At 32.6% G+C, this 16,314-nt stretch overlaps 1 pseudogene; it reads left to right on the plus strand.

Annotated features, from left to right (window-relative positions):
- Window positions 1-3,085: 3,085 nt before the first annotated feature.
- LOC149537192 (polygalacturonase-like) lies at window positions 3,086-16,084 on the plus strand (annotated as a pseudogene).
- Window positions 16,085-16,314: the final 230 nt, after the last annotated feature.

The following is a 16,314-nucleotide window of genomic DNA, read 5'->3' on the forward strand; positions in this document are numbered from 1 at the left end:
GAAGAGGAGGCTTCTATGGGAAATGTTTTTACTATGGAGAATAAGGGAATAGAGAATTTGAATGTTTTCAATTCCAAGGAAGGATAGACCAAAGAATAGAAGACCAGGCTAGAGTTGCACATGTTGATGAAGATGCCAAATCCTCATATTCTAAAGATGTTGAAAGAGAAGTCCTACTTAACAAAAGAGTCCTACCGAGTGGTGAGAATGAACCTAATCAAAGAAGGAGTTTGTTTCACACAAGGTGCAGATATGAAGATAAGTGTTGTGATGTGATCATTGATGGTGGAAGTACTGACAATCAAGTGTTAGAAATGATGGTCAGTAAGTTGAAGTTGAAGAGGTAGAAACATCCATGTCCATATAGTATTGCTTGGTTGCAAGATGACCACAAGGTCATTGTCCATGAGCAGTGCTCACTGAAGTTCAAGATTGGAAGCTACCAGGATGAGGTATTATGTGATATCATACCTATGGACATATGTCATATATTGTTGGGTAGGCTATGGAATTTTGATAGGCATGTTGTACACGATGGGCAAGCAAACACCTACACTCTAACCAAGGATGGAGTGAAACAGAATTTGAAACCATTGAAGGATAAACAAGAAAAGGTATGTAGTGCTGCTAGAATATGTTTTTTTGATGTAAAAGAGTTTCTCAAAGGTATGATGTGTAAGCATATGTGTTTTTCTATAATTCCAAAAGATAGTAAAGAAGAAGTAGAGGAGGTACCTATAAAAGTTGTAGATATGTTGGGAGAGTTTTTGATATTGTATCAGATAATGTACCTGATAGATTTCTCCCAATGAGGAAGACCAGTCACTAGGTGGGTTTGGTTCTAGCAGCCAATTTTCCAAACAAGGCAGCACATAGAATTAGACCAAAAAAAAGTGAAGAGTTGAATAGACAAGTTCATAAGTTGTTGCATAAGGGGTTGATTTGAGAGAGTCTAAGTCCATGTGTTATATCGACAGCATTAACACCAAAGAAGAATGGAGAATGGAGGATGTGCACAGATTCTTGCACAATCAACAAGATCACAATCAAGTAAATATTTCCATTGCCAATGATGGATGATATTATGGACTACTTGAGTGGAGCTAAGTATTTCACAAAGATAGATTTGAAGAGTGGATACCATCAGATTTACATCAAAGAAGGTGATGAGTGGAAGACTACTTTAAAGACAAAAGAGGGATTGTATAAATGGTTAGTCTTGCCCTTTGGACTAACCAATGCATCGAGCACTTTCATGAGGCTCATGAATAAGGTACTGAAGGAGTTTTTAGGTAAGTTTTTCATTGTTTACCTAGATGATATTTTGATATTTAGCAAGACATTAGAGGAGCACTTGATCCATATTCACAAGGCATTTGATACGTTGAGGATATAAAATTTGTTGATAAACCTGAAGAAGTGTAGTTTTGTAAAGGAGTTGGTGTACTTAGGATTTTTAGTCTTAGCAGAAGGTCTACAAATGGACCTAGAGAAAGTGAAGGCTATCATTGAATGACCTACTCCAAAGAGTGCGATAGAGGTAAGATCTTTTCATGGACTAGCTAGTTTTTATAGAAAATTCATAAGAGGTTTTAGTAGTATTTATGGAACCCTAGCTAAAACAATGAGAGGGGATAGGAAATAATTTAAGTGGATTGTAGGAGCAAATAATATTTTTAATCTATTGAAATAGAAAGTTATTGAGCAACCTATTTTAGCACATTCTGATTTTAACAAGGTGTTTCAAGTAGACTGTGATGTTAGTGGTACTGCAATAGGATTTGTTATGAGCCAAGAAGGTAGACCTGTTGCTTATTTTAGTGAGAAATTGAATAATGCCAAAAGAAAATATTTTGTTTATGATCAAGAAATTTATACTATAGTTCAAGCCTTAAAGAAGTAGAGACACTATCTTCTTCCTAAGAATTTTGTTTTGTATACTGATCATCAAACTTTGCAATATTTGAATAGTCAAGGAAAATTGAACCAAAGGCATTTAAACTGGGTTGAGTTTTTATAAAGGTATACATTTTTTTTAAAACACGAGTGTGAATTCTAAAAAAGTTGCAGATGCTCTTAGTAGAAGACAACTTTTTTTGATAGAAATGTAGATAGAGGTGGTTGGGTTCAAGGAACTTAGTACTAGCATCCAGATGATCTTGATTTTGGTGAACCACAGAAGGATTGTATAGAACTTATTATACTTGATAGGACAAAGTGGTTGGATTTCATGATCCAGGATAGTATGTTGTTCAAAGGAAGCCAGTTGTGCATTCCCAAACATTCAATGAGAGAGAACATCATTAAGGAGAAGCATAGTGTAGGATTGGATAGACATTTTGACAAAGATAAGACCATTGCTTTGGTTGTTGAAAATTATTATTGGCCATAGTTGTAGCAAGAAGTGAACATACAAAGTTGCAGAGTATGTAAGATGGCAAAAGGAGTGAAGCAAAACATATGGATGTATTAGCCATTACCTGTACCAAAGAAGCTATGGGAGGATGTTAGCATAGATTTTGTTCTTAGATTATTGAGGACATAGCATGGGCATGATTCTATTTTTTTAGTGTTTAACAAGTTTTCAAAGATGGCACATTTTATTCCTTGCAAGAAGACTAGTGATGGTATTCATGTGGTAGAGTTGTTTTTTAGAGAAGTGGTCAGACTACATTGTTTTCCAAAAAGTATAGTTTCAGATCAAGATACCAAATTTTTTGGGTATTTCTAGTGTACATTATGGAAGAAATTGAAGATGGAGTTGAAGTTTAGTTCATCACATCATCCATGGACTAATGGATTGATGGAAGTTGTAAATCATAGTTTCAGGAACTTGCTGAGATGTTTAGTTGGAGACAAGCCAAAAGGATGGGATATGATTTTACCATAGGCATAATTTGCATTTAATAATTATGTCAATAGGAGTACTGGTAAATCACCATTCCAGATTGTATATGGAATTAGTCCCAGAAATGCTTCTAAGTTGAGGCAGTTGGATAAAGGAGAGATAAGTAGTGCTAAAGTAGAAGAATTTGTTGAACATTTGAAGAACATTCATGAGGAGGTGAGGAAGCACATTATAAAGATGAATACACAATACAAGGCTAAGGTAGCTGTGAAAAGAAGTTATAAGGAATTTCAGCTTAGAGATGAAGTCATGCTTCATTTGAAAAAGGAATGTTTTCCAGTGGGTACATATAATAAGCTAAAGAAGAAAAAGTTTGGACCGTGCAATATAGTGCAAAGGCATGATTCTGTAAATGCTTATGAAGTGGAGTTGCCTGCTGAATTGAATAGTTCACCAATATTTAATATTTCAAATTTGATAGACTATTTTGAAGGACATGGTGGAGATGAGATTGCAGAAGTGCAATGGAGAATTCCAATAGTTAGTTCAACTACAAAGGATATTAAGGAGATATTGGTCAGTCGTGTTGGAAAAAGTGTTTTTTAACCATCTTGGTTTTCCTCTGAACCCCTGAGACATGATAGGGTCACTTCTCAAATTAACTCAAGTATAAGAGAAATCATGCATTACGCAAAAATATTTTATTTTCAGTCTTTTCTATTTTAATAAGGACTAGTAGACAGGGTGGTTACTACTTATTGGAACTTTCTATTTTCAGTAAGTTTGTCATATGATCTTGAAATGTTCTCATTTTCTAGAGGAAGGTTCATTTTAGATATATAAGCCTACCATTAAAATCTCATTTCTCCAAGTTAAGTATCAGAGAAGTTATTGCAGATTTTTGGTCGAAAAAATTGTAGAAAAATCTTCAGGCTCATTATTGAAGGCCTTAGAGTGCCCAGATGAGGTCTGAAAACTTAACAGAAGGGTGCTTGTGTAGTTCTGAGCTTGTAGATCAAGAGATGGAGTTTCTAAAAAGTTGTTAAAATAGACAATTAGAGCAAAATTTCAAGAGTTATGGCCTTCCAAAGTTGGGCTACTCAAAATATCCAAAATAATTGTCAAAGATGTATTTGGCCGACTCTTTATGTATGTTAGGGTCTGTTGGCCCTAGGTATTAAGTTTAAATGTCTAGAACATTCTTGGGTGGCATAATTTTTCCTTTTCAAGAAAGGCTCGAACATTTTCTAGAACAACTCTAGGTGGTAGTTCATAGCTTAGCCTTGCAGATTACTATAATGAAGGCACCCATGTGGGTTAGCATATTGTACTTATGAATTCTATAATTCCAAATTTGTGGCTCAAATAAGAAGTCCATATATTTTTCTTGCATTTGTTGTTTTTTTTTATATATATATGTTTATGGTATTAAGGGGAGCACCCTTCATCAAATGCATGTATTCTTCAGCACTGAGCGGTGCATGTTAAAAGAATGCAAAATGCATGCCTTCAATCTCCCCCTGCATGAACAATAAGAATGAGATTGAGCTGAGTTTTCAAAGTAGTGAAACTAGATTTTTTGAGAGCTTTGGTGAAGATATTAGAAACTTTCTTAGAAGTTGGGCCAAACTATAACTCCACTATACTATTCTAACCAAATCTCAAATGAAGTGATGACGGATCTCAATATGCTTTGATCTAGTATGAAACACTAGATTATTGGTCATTGCAATGGCACTATTGTTATCACAAAAAATAGTTGTAGAATGTTCTTGAACCAAATGTAAATCTTCCATAATCCTTTGAATCTGTATCACTTAACAACTAGATATTTTTGCTACAATATGCTCTTCTTCTATTGAAGAGAGAGCCATGATTGTCTGCTTCTTACTACTCCATGAAACAACTCCAAAACCAAGTGAGAAAATATAACCAGAGGTTGATTTTCAATCATCTATTGAACCAGCCCAATTAGAATCCATGTAACAAACTCAAACTTATCATTGGCGAATACCAAAATTATGTGTACCACTCACATACCTTTAGATTCTTTTTCCATCTTGTCAATGAGACTCATGTAGTTCTTGCATGAACCAAGAGATGAGGCTCATGACATATATAATATCAGGTCTCATTTTAGTAAGGCACATGAGGCTCCCAACTAAACTTTTGTATAATGTAGGATCAATATGGGAACTTTGATCATCCTTGGTTAACTTTTTACCAAGGGCTACAAGGGTAGCAACTGCCATGCATGACATCATTCCAAGCCGCTTCAATAAATCAGCAACATACTTGGTTTGAGAAATGGATATACCACCAGGTTGTTGCCACACCTCTACCCCAAGAAAATAATGCATAAGTCCTAGATCTAACATCTCAAATTCTTGTTTCATTTCTTCTTTGAATTTATGCATGAGAGATGGTCTATTACCTATAAAAATGATATCATCAACATAAAGGCAAAAAATTAGAATATCATTACCAAAATGTTAAATATAGAGTGTTGACTAGAAGGACTTCTAATGGAATCCTTTCTTCAAGAAATAACTATCAATTCATGCATACCAAGCACACAGTGCTTGCTTCAACCCATAGAGTTTTTTTTTCAACTTGTAAACCAAGTGTTATTTTCCTAAAATTTTATAGCCAATAGGATGATCCACATAAATATCTTCATCAATATAACCATTTAGGAAAGCTGATTTTAAATCCATCTAATAAACTAGCCACTTGTTTTGAGCAGCAATAGATAATAGTCTCTGAATAATCTACTCCAGATATTTGTGTGAATCCCTTGGCAACTAGTCTAGCTTTATGTTTTTTACAGAACCATCAACATGATATTTCACCTTGTAAATGCATTTGACACTAATCACTTGTTTCTCTTTTGGAAGTGGAACTAATTCCCATGTATCATTTTTCTCAATAGCATGCATCTCTTTATTTATAGCATCAATCCACATTGGTTTTGTCACAGCTTCTTCATACACAGAAGGTTCAATTTGAATGGAACTTAACAATGAAAAGTTAGCAAGTAGGTCCACAGTAGAAATCATTTGATATATTTCATTTAAACTTTGTACCTTTTGTTAGGATCTTGGACTAGATTGTGAGTTTGAACTTTCACTTGAAGAGGAACTTGGTGAACTTGGTGGACTTGGGCTTGAACTTGTGAGGATTGGAAGGACTTGAACATCTTCACTACCCATGATGAATGGTGTAGATTTTTGAACTTATTTCTTCCATTTCCATACTCCCCCTTCATTGAAAACCACATCTTAACTAATAATCCATTACTTTTTGTCAGGTTCATAAAATTTATACCCTTTGGTGGAATTAGAATATCCCACAAAGATACAAAGTTGTGATTTGGCATCAAACTTTTTCCTCTTTTGAACAAGAACATGAACATATGTAGGGCAACCAAATACATGAAAGTGAGCTACTAAAGACTTCTATCCACTCCAAGCTTCCTTTGGAGTGATGTTATGAAGCACTTTTGAATTTGATTCAAAATATAAACTATGGTTGCCACTGTAACTCCCCAAAAAGAATTTGGAAGATTCTTAACTCAACATACTTCATGCCATCTCTATAATGGTATGGTTCTTTCTTTCTATAATACCATTCTACTAGGGATTAAAGGTTGTCATAAGCTATCTTTGAATGTCATGCATGTCACAAAAATCAGAAAACTCTTTGGAGATGAATTCTCCCCCTCTATCTGTTATGAGTATTTTAATGGAATACCCACTTTTCTTTTCTATCATAGCTATAAAATGCTTGAAGCATCCAAGTGCTTCAAATTTTTGGCTAAGAAAATAAACCCTTGTGTGGCATGAGAAATCATCAATAAATGTCGAAAAATGGATATTCTTACCCAAGGATTCCTCTTTCATAGCACAAAAAATGTCAGAATGCACAAGCTCTAGAGAAGATTTTTCCTTCCACAACTTTTTCACCGGAAAATTTTCTTAATGTTTCTTACCAAGAGCACACCCTAAACAAACTTCTTATTTTTCCTGAATGACAAGAAGTCCTCTCACCATGTTCTTTTTATGAAGCAAACTTAAGTCCTAAAAATGCAAATGACCATACCTTTGATGCCAAATCATGAATCATTTGTGATTTCCTTAAGGGCATGCATATTAGTGAAAACCAAAGTGAGAGGAAACAATCTATTTTTTGTTTACAAGTCTTTGCTACAAGATGGTGGTTAGCTGATTTATCAAAAACTTGGCAACAATTATCCTCAAAAATAACTTTATAATTTTTTGCTACAAGCTACCCAATATTCAAAAGATTATGATGTAACTTGGGCAAATGCAAGGTTTCATGAATATAATTAATTTATTCTTGCTTAGTTTTCATATCAAGGGTACCTTTTCCCATAACATCAACCTCTTTATCATCACCAAATTTTACTTGACTTCTCACATATTCATCTAATTTGACAAAGAGATCAGATTTACCTATCATATGATTTGAGCACCCACTATCAAGAAACCATACATCCTTCTAAGGTTCTTTTTCCAAATTGCATGTAAGGAATGTAGAGTGTTGAGCTCTTCAAGATATTCTTTAGTATAGTTGATTCTTGACTTATTCAAAAATAGATTTTTTCTCTCTACATTCAGAATCACAGTGTCCATACCTTTCACAATATCTACATTGGATGCTTCTTCGATCCTCACACCTCCTTCCATTTCTTTAGTTATTTCCTCTTCCTCGTCCTCTAGCACATCTTCTTGATGTAGAAGACTCCCCTTGAGTTTTGTTTGATTGAAAAGGGGCTGCAATTTTTTATTTAGTTTTGACTATAGACTGGAAGGCTTGTACTTGATTCTATGTTGAATGCTACATGCGCTCTTTATGTGATTGCAAAGAACCTATCAAATCTTCAATTTTGAAGGTAGATGTATCTTTACTCTATTCAATGGTTATGACCATTGGATCAAAATTTGGAGGAAGAGATCTCAGAATATTCTCTACATGTTTTATCTTTGTGATAGTTTCCCATTGAGTTTTAAGATGATTGATAATAGTTTCAGCCCTCATAATAAACTCATGAGTGAACTCAAATTCTCTCATCCTTAAATTTTAGAAATCTCTTTGAAGGGTTTAAACTCTCACCAATATTTTCTTGTTAGATCCTTGGTATGTTGTTTGAAGGGCTTCTCATGCATCCTTTCACTTTTTCATACCAACTATACAAGGGAAAATAGACATATCCAATGCAGTTTGAATGATGAAAAGAACTCAATTATCTTTTTTCTTGTCTTCTTTCAACTGATTCCATTGAGCTTTTGTTAAGGCATTTAAAGAATTTAGGTTTGTAGGCTCAGTGTATCCTCCTTCTAATAATTCCCAAATATCTTGAGATAATAGTAGGGTCTTTATATTGAAACTCCAATATTCATAATTGTCTCCAGAAAATAGAAGCTAGAATGGAAAGTTGCCACCATTTTCCATTTTGAAAGATCTTGGAGAAAAATTATATTCTGCACGCCTACATGAGAACAATATTCTACAACATGCTCTGATACCAATTGAAGATCTAAAAATAAAATCTCTTATGCTATATTGATAAATAGAGAAATAAAATATAGAGCATAAACAATGAACAACTAAAATCAAAATAAAAACTTTGTTTTTATTGAATGTGTATTACTGAAATTAAAGAGTACATTATAAAGGAAAAAAACAAAACACTTAACCTTGACTATTGATCATGGAAGATAGTAAAAAACTACAATAAATAAAATCCTAAACAATAACATGAAAAGAGATTGCATGAAAATAAGAGTTTTGCATAATATTCAAACTAATTAACAAAAAATTAAAATTGATGTCTACAAGGCTAATTGCAACATGCATTTTTATTAAGCATGAAATAAATAAATAAATCTAAATTAGGACTGATGCACATGCTTAACATTGTGAATGCATGAGTAGTGAGCGATGAGTGCATGAATGTAATGCATGCATTCTTGAGCAGTGAGTGGTGCATGTTGCAAGAATACAGAATGTATGCCTTCAATATCATGTTAGCTGAACCTGAAAAAAGTGAAATGGTATATACATATATGATTGTGGTGATAGTGGTCTTTGGAGTGAGAAAGATCTAGGTTTCCATCCTTTAAGATTAGTGAATGTGCATCGACTCTCCTTAGAATTCCTTAATCCATATACTAAGGAAAAAAGATGGACCTTACTTATTTTTTAAAATAAATAAAGTTTTGTTGTGATGATTAATCTCCTGCCTCCATTGCATAAACCAAGATATAGCTTTGGAATTACCAAGACTATGGTGTGGACTAATGTTGGCTCAGTTCTAAGGCACTCGAATGGAGATGCCAAAATGCAATGAATTGGTATGCCAATTGTAGAAATCAGGTTGTGAGAATTTAGTTGACAACTTATAGGTTGTCAAGCAAATATTTCTTGAATTCAAAGTCTTGAATGACCACTTTATCCTTAAGCCATCAATTAAATGAATGGAAATTGATTCTTATGGCTTCGTAAGGGAAAGAGAATCTTGATATTATAGGCATTATACCCTATTGTCTTCTTGAGAGAAATTATCATTTAAATTACATTGTTGTGTTGGAGTTCCTTACTAAAGTTGAGACCAAATTCTAACTTGGCTTTTACCCAATTTCATTTATAATTCTAGACAATGCTACTTGACTCAATGATAGTTTGTTTAAAATGCATGTATGACTTTGGACTACTATAAATTTTTCTAGTCAATTCCATGATGTTTTAAATGTTAAAATAGAAAATATTCAATGTATCATTTAGAACTAATTAGAGGAGTGACATTTTTGACATTTAAACTTGGGATAACATATGATCACAATATTCTTAATTTAGCAACAATTTTTCCCATTACCACAACATAGGTTGTAGTTTGGACATTAATATACTATTATTTTTCAGAGTAACTAGCTATTGTATGTATGTGACTAATCTTTAGGTAAATTACATAAAGTGGATGTGAATGTGAACTCTAGCAAGGTTGCATATGGTTGTTAATGCCTTTAGATACTGTAAATTTATAATGATAGTTGGGAGAAATTGATTTTCCTTATAATTTAGGATTATGTTATTTTGTTGATCATTTAATACAACCAATGGTAGTATTACTCCATAACTTGTGTTCCTGAGAAATGTTGTTAAGGGCTGAAACTTAGCTATAATAAATGATGTGAAGAGTATGTATAGGGATTCACCAATTTAGACATGGTAATGTCCTTTTTCTTTTTCTTTTTGGATTAACCTCTACATCTAAATGAAGCATTGTGTGCATGAACCTTTATGGTGAAGAAGGTGCATAATATACTATTATTATAAAGCATAAAAAATTATGTTTAGATCAGAAGCTATATTATCTTCTATTTCTTTTAAGTATAAGCACTTATGTTTCATTTTGAAATAGGTTCCAATGTGTACTAGTGTAATTTGATCCATGTGAAGTGGAAATTGATGTACTCTTGTTTCTTGTTGAGGTAGTCTAGAAATTATGTTTTAGAGATAACTACCATACTTAAAGGTGTATATTGAATTACATGCATTAAAACTATTTCACAATCTTTACTTTTTTCCTTTAGCAAGTATGTATGCATGCCTATGTGTGGATAGTGCATATGGAAGTTCAATTAAACTCTGAACTTGTAAACATTATTTTTCTTCTGAGTGCATTTAGACTTCCTTATGGGATGGTTGTAACATGGAAAATTAGGAAGGATAGGAATGGATGCAATATTCTTTATGTCTTTCTATTAGCCAATTATAATTAGAAATCGATACAATTTATTTTATTTCTTTCTATCAGTTAAATCTAGACCAAAGTACTTTGGCCAAAGCTGTTTATATTATTGCATACATGCATAGATATGTTGTTGTTTCATTTTACTACATATGAGTAATTTTATTTTGTATCGCATATGTGTAGATATGCCTAGTTACTTTTATTTTTCCTTCCATATTTTGTGATGAGGCTATACTTAGACGTATGAGGAAAGTAGTATGCTTCACTACTTCACTAGATCCATTTGATCCTCTTGTTTTGAGTTGCTAGGCTTTCCATGCCAGGGTTAGGGTATTCTTCATGTCAAGAAGAACCCTAGGGGAGCTAAACACTCTACATTTCGAATGGCAAAAGTTCTTGGGCCACATTCCCATCTTAGATAGTGGATGGATGATGTCCAATGGCTATGGAGACTAAGACTTATAGATGGACACATGATTGAGATAACTTGTTTCAAAACTCTTCATGTGATTAATGTATTAAATAATCATCTTATATGAAGTCATTGACATAACTAAACATTTTGATGGGATGTAATATGTAATGATGCATCCATTTGGATATTGTACGATCAAACATATTAATTTTATTGTTCTGTCATGGGTGTATGATGTGTAGATCAACATGGTTGAATTTACATTCTAATTTCTTAATTAATATATAATATTGTTATTTTGATTTTGGATAAGACTTGGATAACTACTTGTTAATCCTGGTTATGTTTTAATTACTTAGATGGTTGAATAATCAACTAGGGTTTTCTTCTTTTGAATTCTATTTATTTCTCACACTTGATGATGTGACAATGCTTAGTAGGATATGATTATTATAGAAGAAGAAACAATACTTATATTATTGTATATAGATCTTAAATGTTATATATCTCACATCTATTTAAGCTAAACTAACTAATGAATTCATCGTCAATATCCCTTCATCCCTAGCTTAGTCATTGAAAGTTTAGTGCCTTCTTATATTATATGAAAAAACATGACACTATATATGTTCATGTTTTTGTTTATTCTTATTGTGTTCTCATCCATTATGCCTGATGTATGCTCTCTTGGGCTCTTGTTCAGCCATCAGACACACTAAATATTTAACGTTCTTAGCTATGGTGTGAAAGTTGTTAGACAAACAAATGATAGTGTGGTAGGTTGAAGGTTTCAAATCAATAAAGTTATCAAAAATTGATAAAACAATTGAAAAAAATTGATCAATTGTATATTGTCTTTGATGTTACAAAAAATTTCATACATTCACTAGTTAGTGTATGTCGAGCTCACTTGAGAGATGAACACAGTTCTCGGTTTCTGTCGAGAATTCACATGTATCCCAAGTTCAGAAGGTAGTGTCTACCAAGTTCACTCGGGAAACAAAGAAAGTTGGCATGAGAACTAGTGTTAACCAAACTCACTTGATTAATGAAGGAAAATATATTTTTGTTAGTGTCTACCAAGATGGGTTGGCTAATGAAGGATTTTCTTCTTTTTGCATATTGAATTCAATTGATTTGTTTGTTGGTTCTATCCAAATGATAAGATGAATATTAAGTATTCTAAGTTGTATTCAAGATGAATTAAAAATGTATAAAATATAAATATAAGGCCAAGTTGAGTTTGAATGTGAGCAAGTAATAGAAGATTTGATGACGCCAAGAGGAAGAGAATTTGAATGATAAGCAGAATATCCTTGTGGACCTTCAAAGATATATTCAATTAGGAAGGATCAAGTATACATGCTAGAATTGACATCTATAATCAAAAATTCCATTGCATCAAAAATTAGGTCATCTCATTGTTACTTTCTAACCATTGTAATAGTGATCTAAATCTCTTAACAGAGTTGGTTTAACAGCTATTTATAAATCCTCTAACAAGGTGGCATTTCTTGATTGAAGTATGTAAAGACTTCTAACAAGGCCACTCCTAACAAGGTGATTAAATACCCTAATAGGGTCAAACCTAACAGTGTGTTTTGTAACTTTTAATAGGGTTGGCTCATAATAGGGTTCACTTCAAAAAAGTGAAAATAGTACCTAGTTGCAATTAGTGGTTTTTCCCAAATTGGGTTGCCACATTAAATCTTGGTGTTACTTGTGTTCATGTCATTTCTTTTATTTATATGTAACTAAGTTAAGTTTAAGGTTAATCATGGTTAATCAAATTGAGATCAATATATTTAGTTATTGCTAAGTTACAATTGATTCTCAGTACTTGTCGAGTTGCAATATTTGCTAGTGTTAACTGAGTGCCTATGTGTTTGCCAAGTAACAATTGGATTTACTTTGATTAGAGTTTATGTTTTGATTTGTATTGACATCTAAGGGATCTAGGATTTATTTTTGTGGTAAGAAATTCACCTCTCCTCTCTTAGTTACTCCTCTTATATTTCCAACAATTGGTATTAGAGCTGTTGTTGCTTGCATAGAAGGTTTCAAGGACCTAATATAAAGATTAGGATGTCTTATACAAGAGAGACTCCCAAATTGAACAGAGAGAACTTTGTAGAATGGCAAGAACTTATGAAGTTCTGCTTAGCAACCATCAATAGTTCAGGTTTGAAAAACTTGGAAAATTCTTAGAAAGCTCCTACTAGAATATTGACTATGGAATAGGTTTCTGAAAATAAAAATCATGATGATTGACATTGCATCAACTCTTAATTATGTTGAATTTGATGAGGTCAAAGATTGTACTACTGCTCATGAAATATGGACTAAACTGAATGACATCTATACAGGTGATGACAATGTAAGAAGAGCCAAAGAAGAAAGTCTTAGACACCAATTTGATAAAATGAGGATGAGAGAGGATGAAAATATTGCAAAATATATTCAGCGAATTAAAGAAAGTGTGGGTGCAATCAAAGCATCTGGAGGAGACATTGATGACAAAACAATTGTAAGAAAGGTAATCAAAGCCCTTCTTCCTATCTATGAAATTAGAGTGTCTACTATTCAAGAAATGAGATGTGATCCAAATAATAAGATAAATTTGATGCTCTAGTGGGAAGATTGACGACTTTTGATTTGGATAACTATGATAACTATGTCCCTAGTTCCAAAGATACTAAGTCTGTAGTTGAAGCCAATCATTAACTCGAGAAAAGAGGTGGAAAATCAAAATGCAAGCAATTTGAAATTGAAGAAGAGGAAAAATATTTACATGGTGATCTTGAAGTTGTTGAATCCCTACTTGCAAGGAAATATTCCAAAGGTAGAAAACAGTAAAAAGGTAAGATCCCTCTAGTATGTTTTTCATGTGAAGAAGTTGGTCACATCACTGCAAGATGTCCTAACAAAGAAGGCAAAGATGAAAAGAAAAGCAGTAAGTTCAAAGGCAAGAAAGAATTCAAGAGCTACAAGGATTACAAAGAAAAAGGTAAGAAATCTTGTTTTATAACTAAAGATTTAGATAGTACTGAAGATAATGAAATAGTATATATAGTTGTAAATTATGAGTCAGATGATGGGTTTGATAAAATGGCACTTATTTCTCATGTTAGCAAGAATGATACATGGATTATTGATAGTGGTTGCTCTCATCATACAACTGGTGACAAATCAAATTTTGAACATATGGAACACTGTAATGGTGGAAGTGTTAGATTTGGAAATAATGAACCTTGTTGCATAAAAGGATAAGGTTGTATTTTATTAACCAATGAACTTAGATTAATAATAACAAAGCTCAACACTAGCATAATGTTTTTATTTTATTTTTATGGATCATGTTGCATATGCCCAAGGATTATTTTATTGTCTTATCTTTTAAAACTAGTCTTTAATATGTCATTTTCCATAGCTAACTATGATTATTTATGTTTTGCATGAGTAGAAGACAAGCCAAAATGGGCCCATGGTACTATGTCTACCTCTCTTATTACTCCTCTATTTTCAAACCTAAACCACCTCATTTGGACCAGATTATATTATCTAATGAATCTGTTTCTTTTTGTTATCAGACACTGAGATTTACAACCACCAAGAATACCATAGCAAGAAAGATCACTTCAATCAATAGCAAGTAGTTTCATGTAAACTTTGATACCTACAATAATATTTTCATTCATGGTGTGACTATTGAGGCTCCATGTGATAGTCCCAATACTGATGGAATTCACATGGGACAATCTTCAAATGTTAAGATTAGAAACATCATTATAGGAATAGGTGAATTTTATTAACTCAAGTGATAAATGATTTCCATTTGATGGATTGATTTTAGGCTTTTTTTGGTTCATGGAATTGTAGAAATCGATATTTCTGCAAAAATCAATTTAGCCAAATCAAGGTTTTGTAAATATTTGTTCCTCTTTTTGGGATTTTATTTGTATTGTTCATTTCACTCAGAAGATGATTGGAAAGATATATTTTTATGTAAGCTTGGAGTTGAAGGTAGACTCAAAAAAAATAGTCCAATCTAATTTTTTTACACTCCCCAAATAGCATAATTGAGTTTTGATTTTTAATTACTAGTTGCTAGTGGGAAGTTCGATAAGCTAGTTTTGAGACAAAATTAGAAGTTATTTATTATAATTCCATTGTGCCAATTTTGAAACAAAGACATACTTTTTTTAATTCATATTATGAAAATGCCAATTCCTATCATCTTCCATGAATCAAATGTTAAGAAATTCCTCATAATTTGGCTTCAACATTTTCTTTCAAGAGATGACTACATCTCTATTGGATCAAGATCATTCAATGTCTCCATTGAAGGGGTTACATGTGGGCCAGGACATGGAATTGAGTGATTATAATAAGTAGCTAGAGGTCTTTTTTTCATGAATTGAGATGTGTTAGAAAAATATGCTAGTGAGTACTTAAATATATTTTTTGGGGTTTGTGTTGCTTGTAATGATGTATTGGAAGTCATGATGAAGATAACTTCATTGCTACTATAAAGAACATAACAATAAGTGGAATTTATTTTCACAACATGTGGAATGGATTAAGGATAAAAACCTGGCAGGGAGAGAATGATTTTGCAACTCGTATAACTTTCCAAAATGTGAAAATGGACAATGTACAAAATCCTATTATAATTGACCAATATTATTCCCCAAATAGAATTTCTGGAAAGGTACATATATAATGTGATTTCACTACAAACATAAGCTTCAATATTTGTAGTAAATGACATGGAAGTAATTTTATGTCTATTGTTATTATGAATTTGCATGAAAGTTCTGGTGTGACGATTAGTAACTTTCTATACAAGAATGTAACTGGAGCATCAACTTCAAATGTTACAATTAGATTTGAATGTAGCAAAAGTGTGCCTTGTAAAGGGATAAAAGTAGACTCCCTAAAATTGAGCTATAGCTATGGAAAAGAAGATCTTCAATTCTTGTGTAAGAATGCACAAGGTACTGCACTTGATGTCAAGATTGTAAGCCCAACCCCTTGCCTCTAACATTAATAACTAATTTGTAGTTGATGAACATAAGGGGGTGTAAATGAATAGGATTTAGAAAATAGGAATAGTTACTTTATTGTTGTATACAATTCTTTCATAGTTTAGATTAACAAAGATTTTTTTTAAAGGAATTGCTTGCTGAATATTTATGGGTTATTTGTTTTCTTTTTGTTTTAAGATTTGGTGATACAAGATCACCCTACCACAGTTCACACAACGCCAAGACT

This window comes from Cupressus sempervirens, chromosome 10, assembly GCF_028749045.1.
Source record: "Cupressus sempervirens isolate cs-2001-9-10 chromosome 10, ASM2874904v1, whole genome shotgun sequence".
NCBI lineage: Eukaryota > Viridiplantae > Streptophyta > Pinopsida > Cupressales > Cupressaceae > Cupressus > Cupressus sempervirens.